Genomic DNA, 6,173 nt, shown 5'->3' with positions numbered 1-6,173 from the left:
ACGCACGCACACACACGCAAACACACACACACACACACACACACACACACACACACACACACAAACACACACATGTGCGGTCACTAACCTCCCTAATGAAAAGAGTCATAGGTCAGAGAGGCTATATTGAGGATGATTTTGTTAATGGGCAGGTTGCTGTGGTGACAGAAGGGGCAGTAACGATGTTAAGCACCACAGGGACTAGTGTACAGAGGGACAGAATCAGCAGCACAGCAGGGAGTCCATTCCCCTCATCAAATCAAATCAAGTTTTATTTGTATAGTGCATTTCTCACAAGATGTGACTCAATGCACTTCACATGATGACAGAGCACGCAAGCAGGCAAAGGTAAAAAACCTGTAAACTGTGCATCCAGGAAAATTCCCTTGCAGCCCTCTACTCATAGAGCGACTGCTACCAGTTTGCCTACCAGCGCACAGCAGTGGCCCCCAAACCCCCACCCCCGGGGGCCCCCAGCCGCCCCACACACCTGACCCGCCCCACCACCAGCACACCCGGCCCAGCCAACCAAGCACAGACCATAATAGCCCCACACCAGGCTAGCCAAGCAGGTGCCCCAGCGGCGGAAAAGACCAAGCACGCGAGGCCGCCGGGGGCCCCAGAGGAGAGGCCCGAAGACCACCGGCGCACAGCAAGCAAGCAAGGGCGAAAAACCTGTACACCGAGTATCCAGGAAAAATTCCCTGCATCTTATCCTCTCATCACAACTCTGTATCATGCCATCCAGTGTGTTTGCCTATACCATGTATACTCTAATCCACACAGTCCAGGAAGCTGGTCCAGATTACCTCAGCAGAAACATTCCTGCCTGACCTCTGACTGGTACATGATGAATGTGGAACATGACTCCCCTAAACATGTACTGTATATATACACACCATATACACCTGGATTAAACAATGATGTCATAAATATTCAGGAATTCAATGAGAAGAGGTAAATGATACCCTACTAGTATGATCACGGCCAACCTTTCATTTCACTGCTACAGTATGTCCTGGGGTCTACAGTATGTCCTGGGGTCTACAGTATGTCCTGGGGTCTACAGTATGTCCTGGGGTCTACAGTATGTCCTGGGGTCTACAGTATGTCCTGGAGTCTACAGTATGTCCTGGGGTCTACAGTATGTCCTGGGGTCTACAGTATGTCTTAGGGTCTACAGTATGTCCTGGGGTCTACAGTATGTCTTAGGGTCTACAGTATGTCCTGGGGTCTACAGTATGTCCTGGGGTCTACAGTATGTCCTGGAGTCTACAGTATGTCCTGGGGTCTACAGTATGTCCTGGAGTCTACAGTATGTCCTGGGGTTATGTAGCTGTAGTGGTCTACAGTATATCCTGTGGTCTACAGTATGTCCACGGCTCAAACCTGACAGCCGCTGAGTAAGATCAGCTGATCGACCTATCCACAGACAGTACACACAAGAATGTGTATGAGTCAAAGCCTCTCACCCAGTTCTGGATCCATTGCCAGAAACACATCCACCAACTGACAGCAAAGGCCATGGTGAGCCTCTTGCGTTTTGCAACAACTTATCTTTGTGAAAGTGGATTCTCCTCCCTCACCTACCTGAAGAGCAAATACCGTTCCAGACAGCAGCCTGAAGATGACATGATGCTCTGCTTGACAACCTCCATCTCCCCCAAAATAGACAAGCTGTGTACCACCCACCAGGGCCAGTCATCTCACTGAGGTAGGCATACCTGACTTCCTGAAGCTAAAAGTTTCATTGTTGAAAAATTATACTAATAATAGAAAATATGAGCCTCATTAACAACAACAATAATAATAATAATAATAATAACCAGTAATAATTATGAATGAACGTTTTATCAATTATCAACACACTGGCTAATAACCCAGTATATAAATAGGTTAATACGGGGAAATAAAAGGTGAATAAAGTAAATATAAAAGCCTGTTCTGTTTGTCTCTCGTCCAAGGGGTCCTTGGGCTGAAAAAGGTTGAAGACCCCTGGCCTAGTGGATAGTGAGTCATCAGAAGCTCATGAGTTCAAATCCCACCTGGGAACACCACCACTAGTGTGCCCTTGAGTAAGGCACTCAGGCCTAAATTACTCCAGGGAGACCCTGTCCCTGTAATCTCTAACTGTAAATCACTTTGGATAAAAGCGTCTGCTAAATGGTAAAACATGTAAATGTAATGTAAATGAAAACATGAGGGAAAGGGTTGACAAGTCGCCTCAACCAGGGAGATTAAAACTTTGATTAGAATACATTTAATGAGGTAGCCCTCGACTCATCAGTCAGAAGATCAATGAAGGGAGAGCAGATGACAAATGTGTAATCTATTTTCTGAGTCTGTAATCTAGTCATGCATCACAGTCTGTGGAATAACTCATTAAATAATGTTTGCCTTTGTTAACCCTTTTTAGTAGGGAGATATGTACTATTATGTAATATCTTAATTTAACCATTTCAACATAATTCTACCCATTTCAAGGTAAAACATATTTGTAATGTAAACTGATGAAATGGCTAACCAAAGTCATTGTGAGTGCCTGGGCCTGGGGCACTGGCGGACTCAGGGGGGGGGGGGCAGGGGGGGCGACACCGAGTGTAAAAAATGCCCTTTTGAGTGGCGAAAATGAGAGGACGTACCCTATTGGTGCACCTCCAATGGTCTATGTGTCCCCACAGTTGAAAAACGTCACACTAAAATGCCATTTTGAGTGGCAAAATTAGAGGATGTGCCCTATTGGCTGCCCTTCCAATGGTCTAAATGTGCACTGATGTTGTGTCCCATGTTGTGCAGTAGGTGCCCTTTTTTCCTTTTCGCCCCTGCCCTTCAAACAGCCTGAGTCCGCCACTGGCCTGGGGTATCCGTTTGAAACTAGTGATGTTGTCTAATCGAGAGAGAGGCCAAAGAGGTAAGATGGGAGGAGTGCTAGGGAAACAAACAGATCTGGAGGGAAAAGAAACAGACAGAGTGCTCGAGGGGGAAAACACAAAACAGCAGACAGTCTGTTTTACTTGACTGTTTACGTTGTTGCTCCTTAGGAACAGCAATTAGGGCTAGACTGAGTACATTACAACACATCAGACATTGGCTCATAGTGAGGGTATTACTATAGAGATTGTGTACATTACTGCAAGGCATCCATTGGTTCATAGTGAGTGCATTACTATAGAGATTATGTATATAGTATTAGAGGAGAGAGACAGAATCCTGTGTCAGGCGGGCTAGTTGTTGTCCGACAACAACGCCACCTAGTTTATAGCAGCTAGGAGCTCAATTGATCCATCCATAAAAGCTCAACTAAATCTTATACCATTAGCACACAGAGTTCATTTTGGGAATACAAAGAGGAGGCAGAGGCTACAGAAATTTAAAATAGAAATACATTTTATTCAATAAATACTCTTAATTCAATTAATACTCTTAACTTAAAAATAATCTAATGATAAAAATGAGTCCAAATCCTCAGAGTGTCCTTCATCTTGTACAGCCCGTGCCTGGGTGCGGGAGCGTATGTCAGCATCACCCCTGGCTCAGCCAGTCCGTGCTGCCTACTCTTCCATGGTCCCCCACGACTGCCAAAACAAGAGAGGACAATCTGGCCAGTAAAATGTCCCCAGAACAACCGTAGAGCAACCTATAGCAAAATGGGCCCGTATCACAGCTAGGTGGAACATTATCCTATGGGGCTTACTGCTTCCGCTCTCGACCAGGGCACGAGGGACGCACAGCCAGCACGGTCTTCTTGAAACTTCAAGAACTAATCTGCAATTATTTGAAGGAGCCTGTTCCTGGTACCAAGGTTCAAGCAAGCCTTGCTTTGCAGACATGCTGCTTTTGTATGGGGTCTAACATGTGTCATAAATTACTGTGAGTTGTTTAACTGCAGCTCATGTATGGAGGTGTTACGGTGCCGTAACAGCATTGGTGTACTTACAAGAGTATCATTCAAAGAAACGCAGACTGACAAAAATGCAAGCCGCTATACATAATATAAGAATTTTTTAAATGCACTTTTTTCCAGCTGTATCACTCTCTATCCAATGCTTATTGAACCATCAATATCTTGCCATAAAATGTAGTTTATTTTTATGAGATCTTATGTTGAATATTCATTCAACTATGTCTCTTTACTTGTATCCCATAATGTGAGTATCTCTGACCCCAGAATGGGTAGAGTGATGGCCATGGCCGTCAATTATACTTTGGACCAAGAAGTGTTATTATTAGCAGGGATGTGTTTCATATCAGTTTCATATCTGAAACGGTAGTTTCCCCCTCTTCACAAGAGAAGAGCCCTTCTCTATGGACGACAGGATCAGTCAGGATCAGTCAGCTTCTCAACTTCAGACTGCATATAAAAAATACCATTAACATCAAACTGAAAGAAAGGGAGAGAGGGAAGGAATAAGACGGAGAGGGAGAGAAACGTGAATAAAGAGAGAGTAACCAGGAGTGTCAGGTTAGAGGGAAGGATGGATGAAGGAGAATGGGAGATGAGGTCAGTGCTTCGGAGGAGCTGGTAGGGGCACAAGGCTGGTGTTAAAGAGAGAGGGAGAGTGAAAGAGGGAGATGGAGCATCACAGAGAATAGCAGAGAGTGCCAGGGGTGTGCTTTGACATTCATCACAGTGATGGGTTGGGAAAGGAAGGCTAATCTTTGTCACATTGTCTCCCACCAGTGCCTGACATCACTGCCTTCATGTCAGAGACAATGTGACATCTCTGGCTGTGACAAATATGTGTATTGTCTGCACATTGGGTTAACAGTGAAGCATCAGTGTTTGATTGCTCTGTTGTTGTGGTGTGATGCCTGGGTGACGATCTCTATATATCTGTGATGTATCCCTCTGTTCTGGTTAGTTGGTATTCAGTAAAGACAAGTCGAAGCTATGCTACTAGTGTGTTGTGTGTTTATGACTATAAACACAATAATATGCTTGCGTGAGGAAGCATGGACGTAAAATGGTAAGATAAGGGCTTCAAAATAGAGTCTCCAACACACACACACACACACACACACACACACACACACACACACACACACACACACACACACACACACTCACACACACACACACACACACACACACACACACACACACACACACACACACACCATTTAATGATCCAGTTTAATAAAAAAAAATGAAAAGCACATAATCCTCTGGGCCCAGTAGTTCAAAACTTGTAATCCCTATCTGATCGGATCAGCTTGAGATTAAAAGTTTTGAACCACTGGGCCCTGGTGATGATAGCTCAATACAGCCATTAGTGCAGTAGATAGATGTTCACAGTATACAGACTGGGTATGTGCAACCTATCCCCAGCACAGCACCCCTCATTACTTAGCGGTTACAGATGGAGTATTACCATGATGATTAGAGCAGTCATGGCTCATTTCTGCTGATTCTTTGTTTTTCAAAACTGCTTGGGTGTGCATTCTATTATCGAATGATACCACGGAACCCTTATGTATTAAAGATATGAATACCATCTAACTGCCTCGTAAGCCAAAAGTTTGGGAATAAATGTTTGAAACTCTGAGCAGCTCCCTGTTATTATGACATCTACTGTATCTCAGGAGCCTGACCCTCCCTCTCCAGCGTGGTCAGTAATATCGGTGGACACAGAGAGCAGCACACCCTGCAGGCACTCCATCTCCCAGGGCTATGATTTAGAGGCTGAGGAAAGAACCATTGGCAGGTTTAAAACACTCTGTTAACAGGCCAGCTCCCCAAGGCCAATGATAACACCGCCTGGCAGCTATTCAATAAGACTCCTACTATACGGAGACTCTCAGATGTACAGTGGCCTCCATAAGTGTTGAAAAGAGGGAGCATTTGGTCTTCTTTTAGTTCGATACTCGGATTTGAAACCAAACAATTCCGATGGTCAAAATAGTGATTGTCAGCTTTAATTCTGCGACCCATTGAGCCCACCTGATGCTGGTATTGTCTGATGATGCTCTGCCAGGCCTGTACTGCAGTCTTCTTCAGTTGTTGTTTGTTTTGTGGTCTTTTTGCCTTAAATCTTATCATCAGGAAAAGAAATGCATGTTAAATTGGATTTAAATCTGAAGATTGACATGTCCAGTCAAGAACTTTCCGCTTTTTGGCCCTGAAAATCTCCCTAGTTAAGCTATGGCAGTATGTTTGGGGTTATTGTCTTACT

This window comes from Nansenia antarctica (assembly GCF_963989245.1).
Source record: "Nansenia antarctica genome assembly, chromosome: 20".
Lineage (NCBI taxonomy): Eukaryota > Metazoa > Chordata > Actinopteri > Argentiniformes > Microstomatidae > Nansenia > Nansenia antarctica.
This window is presented reverse-complemented; position numbering follows the sequence as displayed.